Source organism: Antennarius striatus, chromosome 16 (genome assembly GCF_040054535.1).
Source record: "Antennarius striatus isolate MH-2024 chromosome 16, ASM4005453v1, whole genome shotgun sequence".
Classification (NCBI taxonomy): domain Eukaryota; kingdom Metazoa; phylum Chordata; class Actinopteri; order Lophiiformes; family Antennariidae; genus Antennarius; species Antennarius striatus.
Window position 1 is genome coordinate 562,501 of NC_090791.1, and position 20,930 is coordinate 583,430.

Consider the following 20,930-nt stretch of genomic DNA (forward strand, 5'->3'; position numbering starts at 1 on the left):
ATATGGGGGTAAATGTGTAGGGGTAAACATATGGGGGTAAACATGGGGGTAAATGTATGGGGGTAAACATGTGGGGGTAAACATGGGGGTAAATGTGTAGGGGTAAACATATGGGGGTAAACGTGTGGGGGGTAAATGTGTGGGGGTAAACATGGGGGTAAACGTGTGGGGGTAAACATATGGAGGTAAAAATGTGGGGGTAAACATATGGGGGTAAACGTGTGGGGGTAAACGCGTGGCGGGTAAACACGTGGGGGTAATCGTGTGGGGGGAGCATCAGCGGTCCACAGTTGACAGGTGGCTGCAGGCCCCGCCCCCGTCCAGGTGGTGACACTGGACCTGAAGCCCAAACGAGACCCTCTGAGAGCGCTCACTGACAGCCCAGCAGCGTTAGCTCCTGTTAGCGTTAGCAAGAAGACGCTACTTCCTGTTTCCTCCTGATGGACAGGAAGTGCGTTTGACCACTGGGGGGCCTGAGAGCAGCATCGTTACTGGAGGACGGGTCGCTTTGGTTTAGTGTACGGCGTTTATGCTCTTGTGCGTGACCGAGGGAGGGGGGGTGGGGGGGAACTTGGGGGGGGGGCACCTCTGGGGGGGCTCCTTCCTGAGAAAGCTCCGGCGAGGTCACGCCCCCACATCACCGTGCCTTCTTCTTCTGTGGTCCAACCCAGCCAGCAGCAGCTCCTCCTTTTCCTCACAATGCCTAACGTTCTTCTGACCCCCCCGACCCCCCCGACCCCCCCGACCGCGGCCTCCAGAACAAACCAAAGCACTTTGCAGCCGCTCTGCTCTTGACATTTAAGAACATATGAAAATGAAAATGGATCCCAATTAGAGCGGCGCCGCAGCTTCCTGAGCGGCGAGCGGCTTTAACCCCCCCTCGACCAACCCCCCCCCACCAAACGCCTTGAAAGCTGACCTTCTGGAGGCGCGAGCGGTGATAAAAGCAGCCTTGAGTGGCTTCAGATCAGCCAATCAGATGTGAGAGTAAAAACAGGGAGCAGCGAACGGAGGCGCCATCGCCTCGCGCTTCCACTCCCCACAGGAGGGGGCGCCAAGCACGAGCTACGACGCTAACCACGAGCTACGACGCTAACCACGAGCTACGACGCTAACCACGAGCTACGACGCTAACCACGAGCTACGACGCTAACCACGAGCTACGACGGGCGTGGCTTCAGGACGGTTGATCATTAACGGACCGTCAGATTATCGTCAGATTATCGTCCAATCCGGTGAGAGAGCGTGGAGGCCCCCGGCGGCGTCGCTAACAGAGCGCTAACAGGCTAACGGGGGCAGACCACCAAACGGATGCTTCTAAATTTAAACGCGCCGGGGGCGGGGTGTCGTTGGGTCACCTGTTGAAGAGCTTTTGTCTCGGCGGGGGAGGGGGGGTCAGCATCCTCACCGGAGCTGTGATTGGCAGGCGGGGGGAGGCCGGGTGCTCACGGCGGGGTGTGTCCCGGCTGGGCCGCGGTTCTGACTCGCTGCTGACAGGTCGGACTGAGAGGATCGCCCCGGGGGGGGTTATATAGAGTCTCTCATTGGCCGGCCCGTAGCGGCGCCGCCGGGGCAGCGGACAAATTAAATCTGAGCCCTGCTAATGCGTTAGCGTAGTCGCGGCGCGGCGCCGATGAATCTTTCGGGGGGGTTACCATGGGCACCGCAGAACGGGAGCTGACAAAGAGGAGACGCGGCAGCGGCGGCAGGAATTAGCCGAGCGTGACCCCCCCGCGCCACGGAAACATCCGGCACTCAGAAGCCAAGGACTCGCGTGAACGAACAACAAGAACACGCCATTAAACCCCCCCCCCCCCCCCACACACACACACACACACGCTTCAGGGGGGGTTGAAAGAAAAGCAATTTCACATTAAACTATCTGACACAATGCAGGTCTGCAGAGTGGAGGCGGCGTGGGGGGGTGCAGATAGCGAGGAGCGCGTGAATGGTTGGAGGGGCGGCAGCGGGGGGGTGGGGGTTGTTCGGGAGCTTCCTGACAGCCATTGGCTGACTGGAGCGAGACGCGCTCACATCCCATCCCAGTTAAAAGGGACGGCGTGTTCACGGTGGGGGGGGGGGTTCAAAGCCTTCCCCTGCAGACACGCTCGGCTTTGCACGCATCAGCACTGAGACGTTCAAATATTCAGCTCTGCCCCCCCCAGCCTGGCTTCCTCCGGATCACACGCGGTTCCGCTGTCATTAACGAGACCCCCGCCCCCCCCCCCGAAGAAAACCCATCTCTCCACACGTGTGTGTAATGGTAGATACATAACAGAATAACGGTTTAACTGGAGAGCCAGAAAGCAGCATGGAAGTCACCCCCGATGTGAGGGGTGGGGGTAAACGTTCACCGTTAGCCCCTGTTCCCATTAGCGCCGTGATCAACAACTCGTCAATGACATCCAGAAGAATAACGCAAAAAGTAACGCAAAGGGTTAAAGAGTAACTCAAAGAGTTACAGAGTAACGCAAAGAGTAACGCAAAGGGTTAATGAGTAACGCAAAGATTAACGCAAAGGGTTAAAGAGTAACGCAAAGAGTTACAGAGTAACACAGAGACTAACGCAAAGAGTAACGCAAAAAGTTAGAGTAATGCAGAGAGTAACGCAAAGAGTTACAGAGTAACGCAAAGAGTAACGTAAAGAGTTAACGAGTAACGCAAAGATTAACGCAAAGGGTTAAAGAGTAACGCAAAGAGTTACAGAGTAACGCAAAGAGTAACGTAAAGAGTTAACGAGTAACGCAAAGATTAACGCAAAGAGTTACAGAGTAACGCAAAGAGTAACGTAAAGAGTAATGCAAAGAGTAACGCAGAGACTAACGCAAAGAGTTAATGAGTAACGCAAAGATTAACGCAAAGGGTTAAAGAGTAACGCAAAGAGTTACAGAGTAACGCAAAGAGTAACGTAAAGAGTAACACAGAGACTAACGCAAAGAGTAATGCAAAGAGTAACGCAAAAAGTTAGAGTAATGCAGAGAGTAACGCAAAGAGTTACAGAGTAACGCAAAGAGTAACGTAAAGAGTAACACAAAGAGTAGGGCAAAAAGTTACTGAGTAATGCAAAGAGTTACACATTAATGCAAAGAGTAAGGCAAACAGTAACGAACAGTAACGCAAGAGTTAAACAGTAAAGCAAAGAGTAACAGAGTAACAGAGTAACAGAGTAACAGAGTAACAGAGTACCAGAGTACCAGAGTACCAGAGTAACAGAGTAACAGAGTACCAGAGTACCAGAGTACCAGAGTAACAGAGTACCAGAGTAACAGAGTACCAGAGTACCAGAGTAACAGAGTACCAGAGTAACAGAGTAACAGAGTACCAGAGTAACAGAGTACCAGAGTACCAGAGTAACAGAGTACCAGAGTAACAGAGTAACTGCGTCCTTGGACAGACAATGATGAAGCCTCGGCGCGGCGGCGGTTCCCTCTCTTCCCCAGCTACACCTCCTCCATCAATCCCACCCCCCGCCTCTTTTCTTTAGGAGGATCTCCCAGAATGCACAGGAGCGGCGGCGAGCGCCGGAAGCGGAGCCGCACGCGCTCTAAATAAATTAACCCTCGCTTCTCTTTTGTTGTTTCCTTGTTTGTCGGCTCTTTTCGCGGCGCAGCATCTTTGTTGCTAAGCAGTCGTTGCTGTGGTGATGTGGTGCTGCGCTTCCCAGGGATCACCAGTCAAAGAGCGGCGGAGAACCTCCAGCTCCTCTGGCTGGGGGGTCTCCGTGGCTCCACGCCCGATCGGGGGTTCACAGGGCGTCACTCCCCATCCAGAAAAACCTGCAGCTCCAGGATCACAGGACGAGGAAACGGCGCTGGCTTCCTGTCTGGAGATCGTTCACCTGTCGACCCCCCCACCCCGGCCCCTCCTGGTGCGTGTACTCAGACCCCCCCACCCCGGCCCCTCCTGGTGCGTGTACTCAGACCCCCCCACCCCGCGTGAGTAATTACAGCGATTAATGCGCCGCCGCTCTGGGTACTCTATCAGGACACGTGGCGTAATGGATGGAGTGTAGTTTGTAATAGAGAATCCATAGCGGTGGGGGGGGGGGCACATACCTTTTTGACCGAGATTGACTTTACCCACAATCCTCCTGGGGGGATCGTTTACGGTCAGGTCCTGCTGCCCTTGCCGTGGCGCTGACCTCTAAAACCGGACAGACGCTAGCATCACCAGCTGCACATCGATCCACCCCCCAGGAGTGAGGCCCATCTCAATGAGGTGGCGGGACGCTCCCCCGATAGATCACTGTCACACCAGCCCCCCTGGTGGAATGTGATTTTTATCTTCATGAGCCCCCCCCACCTTGCTGCAGCGTGTAGCGGCGCGCGATAAGCTAGGAGGAATAAAGGGTTAACACGCTACGCTAACACGGCCGATCACAGGGGGGGGGCCGCGTCTGAAGACGGCTGGGGGGTCATACATCACCACCGTGTGGGCGTGAATCTCCACCAGCCGCTGAGGTGCGACATAGTTTATGAGGCACAGGCGCAGCAGACACAGGCGTGAGGCGGGGGGGGGTCACCAACGACTAAAAATAGACCACAGGCTTTTTTTTCCCGCCCCAGAAAAACGTTTGATGCTTCCTGTTCAGACAGGAAGCGGCGCGTCACGTGACGCCACGGCGCGAAACGAGGCAGCGGCGCAGGAAGCTCGACGTCACTCGGTCAAGTGCGTTAAAGATGGCCCCCCTCCAGTGGACAACCCCCCAACAGAGAACCTCAGTCACACCACTAAAGTTCTTCTTTGATATTCCGTGGGTCGGGGGGGGGGCCGCGTTCCATTCACAGACGGCGCTGGAGACAGGAGGGATGTACGGGTTCAGGTTGGTGGGGGGGAACCTAATCAAGTCTAATTAGGGGGGGGGCGCTTCTGACGAGTACCGGCGCGGCTGCGGCGGCCCCCACCTCACCGCTGCATTGTCACGAAGACCTCAACAGTGGGGGGGGGGCACACAGCGACCAGCAGACCATCGTCACGTCACGTCGTGGGTCTTGGAGTTGAACGTGTACTGTGTAAACCCCCCCCCCCCCCCCGTCACCAGGTGCTTCGTGGTGGAATCTGCCTGATAACCCCCCCTCTATCAACCCCCCCTCATCAAACCTGACCAGGTTCCAGGGTTCTGTAGGAGCCGTTCTCACAAAGTTTCCTGGTGCCCCCCCCAAGTGGGAGTCCCCCCCTCAGAGGACACATGCATCACCTCCAGCTGGGGGGGTGGGGCCGAGCCCTGACCCCCCCACCCCCAACAGACACGTGTCCTCATTACTAGTTAATGAGTGGAAGCTCGTGGTCACGTGACCCGTGGACACGCGCGTGTCTACCGCACCTCGGCGTCAGACGCGAAACGACCCCCCCCCCGCCCCCCCCCCCCCCCAACGGAACCGGACCGGATCTCCGTCCCGGCGCGCGGCCGGAGGAAGTTGTCGATCCGCGCCGCGCGCGTCAACAACATCCCGATCACCGGGACCCGCCCCCCCCCCGTTCCGGTAAATCCACCGACAGAAACACCCCGAGAGCAGCGCGGCGGAGCAGCGGCGGAGCGGAGGAGGAGCAGCGGAGGAGGAGCGGAGGAGCAGCGGAGGAGCGGAGGGCTCCCCCCGCGCCTCCCGGTTCTTTTTGTCTCCTCTTCCTCTCCGCTCCGCCGCGACACAACACCGGACAGAGACCAGCACACCGGGAGCGGGGCGGCACCGGGAACCGGGAACCGGGACGGGAGTACTCACCGCGGTCGGTCGGTGGAGTCGGGATGGCGGCGCGGGACCGGAGCCTCCGGTAGAGACAACCTGACCGGGATGAAGAAAAAAAGAAAACTAGGATGAGAAAGAGGAGGAGGAGGAGGAGGAAGAGGAGGAGGAGGAAGAGGAGGAGGAGGAGGAGGAAGAGGAGGAGGAGGAGGAAGAGGAGGAGGAGGAAGAGGAGGAGGAGGAAGAGGAGGAGGAGGAGGAAGAGGAGGAGGAGGAAGAGGAGGAGGAGGAGGAAAAGGAGGAGGAGGAAGAGGAGGAGGAGAGAGGAGCATCCGGTACGCACCTACAGGAGCCCGAATAGAGAAATAAAGGATTCCTCCAGGAATGTGTGTGTGTGTGTCTGTGTGTGTGTGTGTGTGTGTGTGTGTGTGTGTGTGTGTGTGTGTGTCTGTGTGTGTGTGTGTCTGTGTGTGTGTGTGTGTGTGTGTGTGTGTGTGTGTGTGTGTGTGTGTGTGTGTGTGTGTGTGTGTGTGTGTGTGTGTCTGTGTGTGTGTGTGTGTCTGTGTGTGTGTGTGTGTGTGTGTGTGTGTGTCTGTGTGTGTGTGTGTGTGTGTGTGTGTGTGTGTGTGTGTGTGTGTCTGTGTGTGTGTGTGTGTCTCTGTGTGTGTGTGTGTGTGTGTGTGTCTGTGTGTGTGTGTGTCTGTGTCTGTGTGTCTGTGTGTGTGTGTGTGTGTGTGTGTCTCTGTGTGTGTGTGTGTGTGTGTGTGTCTGTGTGTGTGTGTGTCTGTGTGTGTGTGTCTGTGTGTGTGTGTGTGGGGAACATAAACACACGCGGGTCCAGGATCACATGAGACGGATCTGAACGGAGCCCCCCCCCATCACACCGAATCTCCCCCCTTCTAATCTCTCTCTCCACCCCCCCCCCCCCCCCCACACACACACACTCTACCGGGGGTCTATCTCATCGCTGTTCGTTACCGGGGGAGGATGCCCCCCCCCCCGCCCAGAGTGCTTCCCCTGGCCCCCCCTGCAGAAATAGAAGCTTCAACTGAATGACCCCCCCCCCCCTCCTGGGGGGCTGCGGCAGAGACTGTGACTGACTGGAGGTGTTGGTGGAGCTGAGCAGGAAGTCAAACACCTCCTGTAATCAGGTACCCCCCCACTGCCCCCCACCCCCCAGCCGCCACTGCTCTTTATCTCCCCTCAATTAACATCTTCTGAGCTTCTCTATTATCTGAACCACACGGGGGGGGGGGGGGGGGGCAAGTGGGGGCTGGTGGGGGCCCCACCTGCCCCCTGCCCCCACCTGCAGGCCTCATCACCGGGGGACGGGGGCAGGGGGGGCCAGGGGGCCCTCCATCCACGCTCCCCGGCCCCCACCTGCAGGCCTCAGCGGAGTCGGTCTGACCTGACAGGAGCATCAGAACCAAGGGGGCGTTACCCCGAGCAGCGTCTGACAGGAAGTGGGCGTGTCCAGGGCGATCCGCAGTGACATCACTTCCTGTTTGATGGCAGCTGCCAGAAGTCAGTGGACAGAGGATAACACTGCCGATCAACCCCACTTCACCCCCCCACAGAGGAACTGGTGCACCAACATCAAGCCGACTTCACCCCCCCACAAAGGTACTGGTGCACCAACATCAACCCGACTTCACCCCCCCACAAAGGTACTGGTGTACCAACATCAACCCGACTTCACCCCCCCACAAAGGTACTGGTGCACCAACATCAACCCGACTTCACCCCCCCACAAAGGTACTGGTGTACCAACATCAACCCGACTTCACCCCCCCCACAAAGGTACTGGTGCACCAACATCAACCCGACTTCACCCCCCCACAAAGGTACTGGTGCACCAACATCAACCCGACTTCACCCCCCCACAAAGGTGAAAGCGAGGCGGCGCTCTGCTTATTAAAACATTCGTATCGTAATGAAGCAGTCATGTTTACCCCCCATGTATTGGGGGCTGTGTTGCTGGGGGGGGGGGGCAATTAAGTGCCTGATGCGATCAGGAGATAATGGAGTCTGACTTAATGGGGGGGGACAGACTTCACAACAGCGGTGGATCGTTTGGGGGCACCTGCTGACACCCCCTCCCCGCAGCCACGCTAACGTGAACGCTCCCATTAGCATTAGCCCCCGTGACGCTAGCCTTATGCTGAGTTTAGACAACAGGAAGTGGTTCTGCTGGGTGGGGTTAGCCTTCCTGTGTCATTCGGGTTAGCTCTGACACTACATGGGCTAATGGTACATGGGCTAATGGTACATGAGCTGATGCTACATGAGCTAATGGTACATGAGCTGATGCTACATGAGCTGATGCTACATGAGCTGATGCTACATGAGCTGATGCTACATGAGCTGATGCTACATGAGCTGATGCTACATGAGCTGATGCTACATGAGCTGATGGTACATGAGCTGATGCTACATGAGCTGATGCTACATGAGCTGATGGTACATGAGCTGATGGTACATGAGCTGATGCTACATGAGCTAATGGTACATGAGCTGATGCTACATGAGCTAATGCTACATGAGCTGATGCTACATGAGCTAATGGTACATGAGCTGATGGTACATGAGCTGATGGTACATGAGCTGATGGTACATGAGCTGATGCTACATGAGCTGATGGTACATGAGCTAATGGTACAGGGCGGCGCTCAAATCCGTGCTGCGTGGAGCCGTAAGGGCTTAATCCCCCCGAGGGATTCTGGGAGGTGGATCGGCGGTGTGTTTGGTGCATACCAATGGAACCCCCCCGTGAGGAGTTATGATGTGTGTGTGTGTGTGGGGGGGGGGGGGGGGCTCTGACGCGTTCATGTCACTGACATCACCGGCGGCAGCGCGGGCGCTAGCAGTGTTACCGCCACCGCTAACCTGCAGGCACGCCGCGACACACACAGAGACACACACACACAGAGACACACACACACACACACACACACACACACACACACACACACATACTGGAGCCATGCGAGGCGTCAGGGCTGTCAGGTGACCCCCCTGGCGGTGTGTGTGTGTGTGTGTCTCACTGGTATGAGCGCCGCGGCCTCGGCTCACTCTGATGATGTCACCGGGCGCCAAACCACGAGGCTGGGCTGGGGGGAGGATCCAGAGTGTTTCTCGCACCAGGGGACCCCCCCACATCATTTAGCGCCTGGGGCAGATTGCTGCTGCTGGCGACGCCCCCACTGGGGGCGGAGTTAATGGAGCGGCGGCGGCTGTGATTTATTACAGTAACTCCCTGATGAGAGCGGCGCCGCTCGGAGAAGAGAGGCATGCTGGGAAAGTGGACAGCAGCGCCCCAACGGGGCAACACTCCTCACACTCATTAGTTACCCCCCTCCCGTTGGGGGCGGGGCTTGTGTTGGACTTGTCCAACACGCCAAAGCCCCGCTAAGCGTCCCTGAACCCCCCCCCAGTGAGCGCTATCTCCCGCCGACAGATGGGATTAGAAGCCGGGAGGGAGGCTGGATGACCCCCTGGGGGGGGGGCACAAACACAAACAAGCCGCTCGTGCAGACGATCTTCCCGGTCACATGACACTAAGGTTGGGCTTAGCCCCACCCCCCCAACAGATGCACTGCCAAGTCTGTGCAGGTAGGAACTAATCTGAGCAGTGTTAGTGGGGGGGGGGGGGTTGACGTGTTCCTCCTTGAGGGGAAATAGACGCCACGCCCTGAAAATAACTGCAGCGGCGCCCCCCCCCCCACGCTCAGCGACGCCCCCCTGGGGCAGTTACTGTGACACCTCCAGTGGGAGCCTGGCGACGGCGGCGCTGGTTCACACAAACCTGAACACTGGATCCACCGGGATCAGATCAGTGGAGCTACTGCCCCCCCCAGCAGGCGTCTGTTCAGGTGTAGTGTCTGCCTGAAGCAAAGGCAGAATGTACCCCCCCACCATGAGGGCCCCTGTCTCCCCCAGCAAATAACTCCAGTTACCCCATCCAAACTGAACGTGGCAGCCGTCCAATCAGATCCAGTCACATCAGATTGTTCTCCTGGGGGGGGGGGGTTGACGGCTCACAAGAACAATCCACCAAGTAACTATTCCACCACTTCAAAGCGTTTTATTCCAGTGGGGGTTCCCTCCGGGCGGTGCGCCGGGTCGTGACCTTTCAGAGTGGTTAGGGACCACCCCACCCACAGGGGGCGGGGCTCCTTTAATAGATGACCAGCTGACACGCCCCCAGTGCTTTAGTTCCATCGATCTGGCACCAAAAGCGACCCCTGACCACGCCCCCTCCAGCACATCTGACTGTGATGTCATCTGATCCCGCCCCTGTGAAGCAGCACTTCCTGCTCCAGGTGTGGTCATCGCTAACGGTGTCAGCGCTAACAGCATGCTAACAGGTGCTAATGGGAGGCTAACGGGGTGCTAACGGATGCTAACGGGTGCTAATGGGGTACCCCACACGTAAACAGTTCCAACGACAACATGCTAAAGCCGTGTGTGCGTCTGTGTGTGTGTTCAGTGGGCTTAGCGTGTACTTGACGTGAACTTCTGAGGGGGGCTCTAAACTCCCCCCCTTAATCATGCATCACAGTGGCGCTGCTGGGGTGGGGGGGTGTGGGCGGAGCATTAGCGTGCTCATGTGTACCGATGAGTGTCGGTGTCGCCATCCGTCACACAAACAGGCGGCCCGCTGTCGCCTTGATCACCGCCGGCCAATGGGCTGACCCGGGGGGGGGGGGGGGGCAGCGGGAGCGTTATCCACCTCAACCCCCGCCTGCATGTAATGGTCGTACCGCGTGATCGATGGATGGTGTACCTGTGGAGCCCAGCGGACACACACACACACACAGACACACACACACACACACACACACACACACACACACACACACACACACACACACACACACACACAGACACACACACACACACACACACACACACACACACACACACACACACACACACACAGACACACACGGCGCTCATAAAGGCCAGGAGACACACAGCGCTCCTCAGGAAACACCTCCAGTCACACGGTGACACATGGATCCATCACACACACACACAGACACACACACACACAGACACACACACACACAGACACACACACACACACACACACACACACACACACACACAGACACACACACACACACACAGACACACACACACACACACACACAGACACACACACACACAGACACACACACAGACACACACACACACACACACACACACACACACACAGTGTTCAGGCTTTCATCTATAGAACAGTCGTTTCATATGTTGACAAAAGCTGTCAGACAAACAAACAAACAAACAAACAAACAAACAAACAAACAAACAAACAAACAAACAAACGCTGCAGCTCTTCATCCACAACGGAAGCTGTTTTTCCTTCCCTTTCGGGGACAGGAAGCCCCCGTGTTCACGCCGCTCACACGTAATTATCTGTCCTGACCGATCAATAGCAGCATCGATCACGTCTGATCGCGTCTGATCGGCTGCAGGAAGCGTTCCTGAAACTCCACTGAATCTGAACGCTTTTCTGACAAATTAAACGTGTCGTGTTGCGTCATCCGCCCCCACCACGGCGTCCGGTCGGGGGTGACGCCTGCGCCGGTCTTGGGGGGTTTGTCCTGAAGCAGATAAAAAGCAGCAGCATCTCCGGGCGGCGGGAGACACCCCGGCAGCAGCGCCGACACCTCATTAACCTCAACCCAGGAAACAAAGGAAGCGCCTGGCGCTCCTGGGGGGGAGGACTCCAAACGAAGAGTTAAATATAAAAGCGTCTCGGCGCCGCCGTCAGCTGAGCCCCCCCCCAGAAAGATGAGCCCAATTACCAGGAAGCAAACGGCGTGAAGACGCGCGGCGGCGTCTCCGTTAGCTTCAGCCGCTCCACTTCCTGGTCGACTCACACTGGGGGGGGGGGGGGGGGGCGTCCACCCGTCAGGCCGCCGCCTCCTCCACTGGGGGGGGGGGGGGCGTCCACGCTGCAGGGGGAGGAGACAGGAAGTAGAGGAGAGCAGATGAATGGGGGGCGGGGGCGGGCGGGGGGCGTGAGGGATGAGCCGGCGCCGCTATAGGAGGCCTTAATGAGCGCCGGTCCTAAACCCTGGAGAGCGCCCCCCCCCCGTTAATAACTCGCTCCGTTTCCATCGCGTCGCTTACAGTCGATGGTAATAAACCAATAACCCGCCGTGGGGGGGTGAGAGGGTAAGGGGGGGCATCAGGACCACTTCAGCATCAGCATCGCCGCGGTAACGCCGTCCTGCTCGCCGCAGACTGGTGACCCTGATGCCCTCTCGCTTCCCTCCTCCCAGCTGGGGGGGGGGGGGGGGGGCGCCAGCCGGAGGTTTCATTCTCACCCCCCCTTACAACAGCCTCTTTATTTTCCCGTGACCAGACGGGAGTTCCAGCGCGGCGCTGAGGAATGGAGAAATGATGAACAGCAGACGGGGGGAACACCGGGGGGCTGGGGGGGCGGGGGCGGAGCTCATCACCTGGTTGTTTGGTGGGCGGAGCAGGAAGAGGTCATGTTTATTTAACGGTGATTAGACACCCCCCCAGAACATGACCCTTATTAACTTCTAACCAGCAGCGCTGCCCCCCCACCCCACTGACCCCCACATGGATGGTGGCGGCAGCAGGAGGGGTATTTTATCAGAGCTGCCCCCCAACCCCGCGCTGCTAACACGCGATACGCTGATGTTTAGACTCCTCCCACCAAGGCGCTGCCCGCAGAGCTGACTTCCTGTGACTCCTGCTGACTTCCTGTGACTCCTGCTGACTTCCTGTGACTCCTGTGACTCCTGCTGACTTCCTGTGACTCCTGCTGACTTCCTGTGACTTCCTGTGACTCCTGCTGACTTCCTGTGACTCCTGCTGACTTCCTGTGACTCCTGCTGACTTCCTGTGACTTCCTGCTGACTTCCTGTGACTTCCTGTGACTCCTGCTGACTTCCTGTGACTCCTGTGACTCCTGCTGACTTCCTGTGACTTCATGCTGACTTCCTGTGACTCCTGCTGACTTCCTGTGACTCCTGCTGACTTCCTGTGACTCCTGCTGACTTCCTGTGACTTCATGCTGACTTCCTGTGACTCCTGCTGACTTCCTGTGACTCCTGCTGACTTCCTGTGACTCCTGCTGACTTCCTGTGACTTCCTGTGAGTCCTGCTGACTTCCTGTGACTCCTGCTGACTTCCTGTGACTCCTGCTGACTTCCTGTGACTCCTGCTGACTTCCTGTGACTTCCTGTGAGTCCTGCTGACTTCCTGTGACTCCTGCTGACTTCCTGTGACTCCTGCTGACTTCCTGTGACTCCTGCTGACTTCCTGTGACTTCATGCTGACTTCCTGTGACTTCCTGTGACTCCTGCTGACTTCCTGTGACTTCATGCTGACTTCCTGTGACTCCTGTGACTCCTGCTGACTTCCTGTGACTTCATGCTGACTTCCTGTGACTCCTGCTGACTTCCTGTGACTCCTGCTGACTTCCTGTGACTCCTGCTGACTTCCTGTGACTCCTGCTGACTTCCTGTGACTTCATGCTGACTTCCTGTGACTCCTGCTGACTTCCTGTGACTCCTGCTGACTTCCTGTGACTCCTGCTGACTTCCTGTGACTTCCTGTGAGTCCTGCTGACTTCCTGTGACTCCTGCTGACTTCCTGTGACTCCTGCTGACTTCCTGCTGACTTCCTGTGACTTCATGCTGACTTCCTGTGACTCCTGCTGACTTCCTGTGACTCCTGCTGACTTCCTGTGACTCCTGCTGACTTCCTGTGACTCCTGTGACTCCTGCTGACTTCCTGTGACTCCTGCTGACTTCCTGTGACTTCCTGTGACTCCTGCTGACTTCCTGTGACTCCTGCTGACTTCCTGTGACTCCTGCTGACTTCCTGTGACTCCTGCTGACTTCCTGTGACTTCCTGCTGACTTCCTGTGACTTCCTGTGACTCCTGCTGACTTCCTGTGACTCCTGTGACTCCTGCTGACTTCCTGTGACTTCATGCTGACTTCCTGTGACTCCTGCTGACTTCCTGTGACTCCTGCTGACTTCCTGTGACTCCTGCTGACTTCCTGTGACTTCATGCTGACTTCCTGTGACTCCTGCTGACTTCCTGTGACTCCTGCTGACTTCCTGTGACTCCTGCTGACTTCCTGTGACTTCCTGTGAGTCCTGCTGACTTCCTGTGACTCCTGCTGACTTCCTGTGACTCCTGCTGACTTCCTGTGACTCCTGCTGACTTCCTGTGACTTCATGCTGACTTCCTGTGACTTCCTGTGACTCCTGCTGACTTCCTGTGACTTCATGCTGACTTCCTGTGACTCCTGTGACTCCTGCTGACTTCCTGTGACTTCATGCTGACTTCCTGTGACTCCTGCTGACTTCCTGTGACTCCTGCTGACTTCCTGTGACTCCTGCTGACTTCCTGTGACTCCTGCTGACTTCCTGTGACTTCATGCTGACTTCCTGTGACTCCTGCTGACTTCCTGTGACTCCTGCTGACTTCCTGTGACTCCTGCTGACTTCCTGTGACTTCCTGTGAGTCCTGCTGACTTCCTGTGACTCCTGCTGACTTCCTGTGACTCCTGCTGACTTCCTGCTGACTTCCTGTGACTTCATGCTGACTTCCTGTGACTCCTGCTGACTTCCTGTGACTCCTGCTGACTTCCTGTGACTCCTGCTGACTTCCTGTGACTCCTGCTGACTTCCTGTGACTCCTGCTGACTTCCTGTGACTCCTGTGACTCCTGTGACTCCTGCTGACTTCCTGTGACTTCCTGTGACTTCCTGTGAGTCCTGCTGACTTCCTGTGACTCCTGACTTCCTGTGACTCCTGCTGACTTCCTGTGACTCCTGGCTTCCTGTGACTCCTGCTGACTTCCTGTGACTCCTGCTGACTTCCTGTGACTCCTGGCTTCCTGTGACTCCTGCTGACTTCCTGTGACTCCTGCTGACTTCCTGTGACTTCATGCTGACTTCCTGTGACTCCTGCTGACTTTCTGTGACTCCTGCTGACTTCCTGTTACTCCTGCTGACTTCCTGTGACTTCATGCTGACTTCCTGTGACTCCTGACTTCCTGTGACTCCTGCTGACTTCCTGTGACTCCTGCTGACTTCCTGTGACTCCTGCTGACTTCCTGTGACTTCCTGTGACTCCTGCTGACTTCCTGTGACTCCTGCTGACTTCCTGTGACTCCTGCTGACTTCCTGTGACTCCTGCTGACTTCCTGTGACTTCATGCTGACTTCCTGTGACTCCTGCTGACTTCCTGTGACTCCTGCTGACTTCCTGTGACTTCATGCTGACTTCCTGTGACTCCTGCTGACTTCCTGTGACTCCTGCTGACTTCCTGTGACTTCATGCTGACTTCCTGTGACTCCTGCTGACTTCCTGTGACTCCTGCTGACTTCCTGTGACTCCTGCTGACTTCCTGTGACTCCTGCTGACTTCCTGTGACTCCTGCTGACTTCCTGTGACTCCTGCTGACTACCTGTGACTTCATGCTGACTTCCTGTGACTTCTGCTGACTTCCTGTGACTCCTGCTGACTTCCTGTGACTCCTGCTGACTTCCTGTGACTCCTGCTGACTTCCTGTGACTCCTGCTGACTTCCTGTGACTCCTGCTGACTTCCTGTGACTTCATGCTGACTTCCTGTGACTCCTGCTGACTTCCTGTGACTCCTGCTGACTTCCTGTGACTCCTGCTGACTTCCTGTGACTCCTGCTGACTTCCTGTGACTCCTGCTGACTTCCTGTGACTCCTGCTGACTACCTGTGACTTCATGCTGACTTCCTGTGACTCCTGCTGACTTCCTGTGACTTCTGCTGACTTCCTGTGACTCCTGCTGACTTCCTGTGACTCCTGCTGACTTCCTGTGACTCCTGCTGACTTCCTGTGACTCCTGCTGACTTCCTGTGACTCCTGCTGACTTCCTGTGACTCCTGCTGACTTCCTGTGACTTCCTGTGACTCCTGCTGACTTCCTGTGACTCCTGACTTCCTGTGACTTCCTGTGACTCTTGCTGACTTCCTGTGACTCCTGCTGACTTCCTGTGACTCCTGTGACTCCTGTGACTCCTGCTGACTTCCTGTGACTCCTGCTGACTTCCTGTGACTCCTGTGACTCCTGTGACTCCTGCTGACTTCCTGTGACTCCTGCTGACTTCCTGTGACTTCATGCTGACTTCCTGTGACTCCTGCTGACTTCCTGTGACTCCTGCTGACTTCCTGTGACTTCATGCTGACTTCCTGTGACTCCTGCTGACTTCCTGTGACTCCTGCTGACTTCCTGTGACTTCATGCTGACTTCCTGTGACTCCTGCTGACTTCCTGTGACTCCTGCTGACTTCCTGTGACTCCTGCTGACTTCCTGTGACTCCTGCTGACTTCCTGTGACTCCTGCTGACTTCCTGTGACTCCTGCTGACTACCTGTGACTTCATGCTGACTTCCTGTGACTTCTGCTGACTTCCTGTGACTCCTGCTGACTTCCTGTGACTCCTGCTGACTTCCTGTGACTCCTGCTGACTTCCTGTGACTCCTGCTGACTACCTGTGACTTCATGCTGACTTCCTGTGACTCCTGCTGACTTCCTGTGACTTCTGCTGACTTCCTGTGACTCCTGCTGACTTCCTGTGACTCCTGCTGACTTCCTGTGACTCCTGCTGACTTCCTGTGACTCCTGCTGACTTCCTGTGACTCCTGCTGACTTCCTGTGACTCCTGCTGACTTCCTGTGACTTCCTGTGACTCCTGCTGACTTCCTGTGACTCCTGACTTCCTGTGACTTCCTGTGACTCTTGCTGACTTCCTGTGACTCCTGCTGACTTCCTGTGACTCCTGTGACTCCTGTGACTCCTGCTGACTTCCTGTGACTCCTGCTGACTTCCTGTGACTCCTGTGACTCCTGTGACTCCTGCTGACTTCCTGTGACTCCTGCTGACTTCCTGTGACTTCATGCTGACTTCCTGTGACTCCTGCTGACTTCCTGTGACTCCTGCTGACTTCCTGTGACTTCATGCTGACTTCCTGTGACTCCTGCTGACTTCCTGTGACTCCTGCTGACTTCCTGTGACTTCATGCTGACTTCCTGTGACTCCTGCTGACTTCCTGTGACTCCTGCTGACTTCCTGTGACTCCTGCTGACTTCCTGTGACTCCTGCTGACTTCCTGTGACTCCTGCTGACTTCCTGTGACTCCTGCTGACTACCTGTGACTTCATGCTGACTTCCTGTGACTTCTGCTGACTTCCTGTGACTCCTGCTGACTTCCTGTGACTCCTGCTGACTTCCTGTGACTCCTGCTGACTTCCTGTGACTCCTGCTGACTACCTGTGACTTCATGCTGACTTCCTGTGACTTCCTGTGACTCCTGCTGACTTCCTGTGACTCCTGACTTCCTGTGACTTCCTGTGACTCTTGCTGACTTCCTGTGACTCCTGCTGACTTCCTGTGACTCCTGTGACTCCTGTGACTCCTGCTGACTTCCTGTGACTCCTGCTGACTTCCTGTGACTCCTGTGACTCCTGTGACTCCTGCTGACTTCCTGTGACTCCTGCTGACTTCCTGTGACTCCTGTGACTCCTGTGACTCCTGCTGACTTCCTGTGACTCCTGCTGACTTCCTGTGACTTCCTGTGAGTCCTGCTGACTTCCTGTGACTCCTGACTTCCTGTGACTCCTGCTGACTTCCTGTGACTCCTGCTGACTTCCTGTGACTCCTGCTGACTTCCTGTGACTTCATGCTGACTTCCTGTGACTCCTGCTGACTTCCTGTGATGTTACCATGACGTCGCCATGGCGATGGAACCATATGGCGGGCACTATTTCTGTCGCTCTGGTCTGATTCCGTCAGGCTGGCCCCCCCCCAGTGCTATAGTGAGTTGATGCTGACGGGAGGAGGCTAGTAGGACGCTGTGGCGTCCAATCAGGAGCCAGGAGGAATTAGACGTGTCCCCCCGAGGACGGCGCCGTGTTTGTGTCCCGTTACTAAAGACGACATGCTAACGCGCCACTTCCTGGAAGTGGATCACAGTGGGGGGGGGGCTCTTCATCCATCACGCCTGTCCATCCATACACAATCGTCAGGGCAACCGGGAGCGAACAAACAACCAACTGACTAAAGAAGTGAACAAACAAACAAACAAACAACCAGCCAACAAACCGAACCTAACGTACTAAAAATAAATATACACACAGATGCTGTCAGCCAATAGCGTGTGCGTACGGTGTCACGTGACTAACTACTAAAAATCCACGATGTAGTGAAGCTGTGCGTGTTGAAGCGTGAACACGTGAGGGATTAGTGAATAAAAGCACTAAAATCGTGTGTGTGTGTGCTGTATATAGACGTTATATATATACATATATGTATATACGTGTATATATGTTTATATATACATATATGTATATATATGTATATATGTGTGTGCTGTATATAGGCATATATACACATATGTATATATAGGTATATCTATATATATACAGTATATATACATATATGTATATATGTATATATGTATATGACAGACAGAACCCTCAGACCCCCAGGCCTCTGGTAGAGGACCCGGGCTTGAGGATGACACACAGATACCACCCCACAAGGGTGAGAGGGACATTTATAAATCTATATATATATATATATATATATATATAGATTTGATATATATATAGATTTTGTGTGTGTGTGTGTCATTGCGGTGGGGGAGGACTTAAAGGCGGACTTTTCTTGACGGGGGGGGGGTGGATGGTGACGACCCCTGCGCGACCCATTAGCCAGTTTAGCGCCGCTGCTAAACCGGCTAATGGGTCCAACTCATACTGGGTCGTTGTGGGCTGGGCCTGCTGGGTAAATCCGGCCTGTGGGCGGCGGCCTCCGGGCATGTAGGAGGTCTTTGTGCCGAATGCCAGAACCGGAGCCACCAGTGTGTGTGTGTGTGTGTGTGTGTGTGTGTGTGTGTGTGTGTGTGTGTGTGTGTGTGTGTGTGTGTGTGTGTGTGTGTGTGTGCGTGCGTGCGTGCGTGTGTGTGTGGTCACACACGTCATGTTCATGTTATATAAACCCTGACTCGCTCGCCTCCCTGTTCTGATTGGTAGGCAGGAGGATAGATTTTGGGGGGGGGTTTGGTCCTGCTGACACCCCCCCCCCCCTACGTTCAAACATAGAACCGGACCGGGATCAAGGGTGGTGGGGGCCGGGGGCAGGAGGATGGTAGTTAGCTACATAATGCTAACCACCCAAACTACCACCTAACTACACAATGCTAACTACACGATGCTAACTACACAATGCTAACTACACAATGCTAACTACACAATGCTAACTACACAATGCTAAGCGCAGTTTAGGACTGACATGCTGGGCTCTGATTGGTGGATAATCCCCCTGCTGGATGCACCTGATCTTCAGGTGCAGATCGTTAAAGTTGTATCCCAGTGGTTACCGTGTGTTACCATGGCAACGCAGAGCTCTACTGTGGGTTGGAGTTGATCATGTGACTTCATGGCCTCTGATTGGTGGAGTCGTCCCTTCACACACATGCATCATAGCTGGGGGGGAGTTTAACCAGGAATCTCTGAACACACAGACACACAGACACACACACACACACACAGACACACACACAGACACACAGACACACACACACACACACACACACACACACACACACACACACACACACAACAGCATGAACTGTTAAATGTACTTCCACCACCAGCGATTGGCTGAAACCCAGCAAACATGAAACTTTGTGGACCAATCAGACGGGGGGGGCGGGGCTAGCAGTGTTGTGACAGACGTGATGATGGATGGATGCTCACTTCTGTCTCCTGCTGGTGATATTAACGCGATCCATCACGTCGCGTCGTCGTTACTCATGCAAACCCATCGGATTAGCTCCTGTAATAAAGTTTACTGACGCCCCCCCGGAGGAAAAGCACACACATGACTGTACTTTATCGGGGGGAGCAGATGCTGCATCAACACATGTCAGACGCCCATGAGCAACGCCCGCTGCTGTTGGCGGTTTGACAGAGAAGCTGTCGTCCATTAGCAGCCAATCAGCATCCAGACGTCCAGTCCAGCAGACAGCGTCCAATCAGCACCACTGAAGCGCCTAATTGGACGAGAGTTTGACTCCTGCAGGCAGCCGCTGACAGGCACCCCTACCTCTGCTCAGCCGTCCTGAAAGGTAGCTAGCTGTAGGCTAGCTGCAGGTTAGCTGCGGGCTAGCTGCAGGCTAGCTGCAGGTTAGCTACAGGTTAGCTACAGCATAGGTACATGCTAGCTGCAGGTTAGCTGACCTTCTCACTGCTTCCACTTCCCGCAAAAACCGTCCAATCAGAGAGCGGGGGGGGGTGCCCCCCCCCTCCCGGGGCCACAGTGCTGATGTCGCCCCCACCAGCTAATTAGAGCTGCTTCCTGTGTTTGTTTGTTTGTTTGTTTGTTTGTTTGTTCTGCCGTGGCCCCACAAATGACGGGGGCGGGGCTCGTGTGAACTTCTAAACACATCGCCGCCGGCCCCCGTTTCCTGTGTCAGTTCGCCTTAACGAGGGGGGGTCTGAGTGCCGCCGTTAGCGCCACAACCCGACAGGCTGCCACGGAGCCTAATCCCCGGCGGGTCCCTGGGGGCCTGCAAGCGTAAAACCGCAGCTGAACACGCGTGACACCTGGAAACACGCTAGCTGGACGCTAAATGAAGAGGTGAGAGCATTAAGAGCAGTGCTGGCAGCACGTCAGGTGAGGCGTGATCGGATTACAGAACCGCCCCCCCCGGCGCTCAGGTGAACCCGACCGCGTCCGTCGCTCCTCCAGAAGAGCTGTCAGAAGGAACAGCCGCGCTAACGCGCGTGTTTAGCATCGCCGCCAACGTGTTAATGCCACTTAGCATTGCTATCCACTGCCGTCCAATGGAGGAGGATGCCTGAGGTAGCTACAGGTTAGCTACAGGTTAGCTACAGGTTAGCTACAGGTTAGCTACAGGTTAGTACAGGTTAGTACAGGTTAGCTACAGGTTAGCTACAGGTTAGCTACAGGTTAGTACAGGTTAGTACAGGTTAGCTACAGGTTAGCTACAGGTTAGCTACAGGTTAGTACAGGTTAGCTACAGGTTAGCTACAGGTTAGTACAGGTTAGCTACAGGTTAGCTACAGGTTAGTACAGGTTAGCTACAGGTTAGCTACAGGTTAGTACAGGTTAGCTACAGGTTAGCTACAGGTTAGCTACAGGTTAGTACAGGTTAGCTACAGGTTAGCTACAGGTTAGCTACAGGT

The 20,930-nt window shown here is 55.6% G+C and overlaps 1 protein-coding gene across 1 annotated transcript in view; it reads right to left on the reverse strand.

Annotated features, from left to right (window-relative positions):
* The window catches only part of LOC137609981 (RNA binding protein fox-1 homolog 3-like), a 267,024-nt gene that overhangs the window by 185,666 nt on the left and 60,428 nt on the right, over positions 1-20,930 (reverse strand). The window contains exon 4 of the mRNA XM_068337367.1: positions 5,721-5,780. The gene's annotated coding sequence lies outside the window, so the exon portion shown is untranslated. The remainder of the gene's footprint in view (positions 1-5,720; positions 5,781-20,930) is intronic.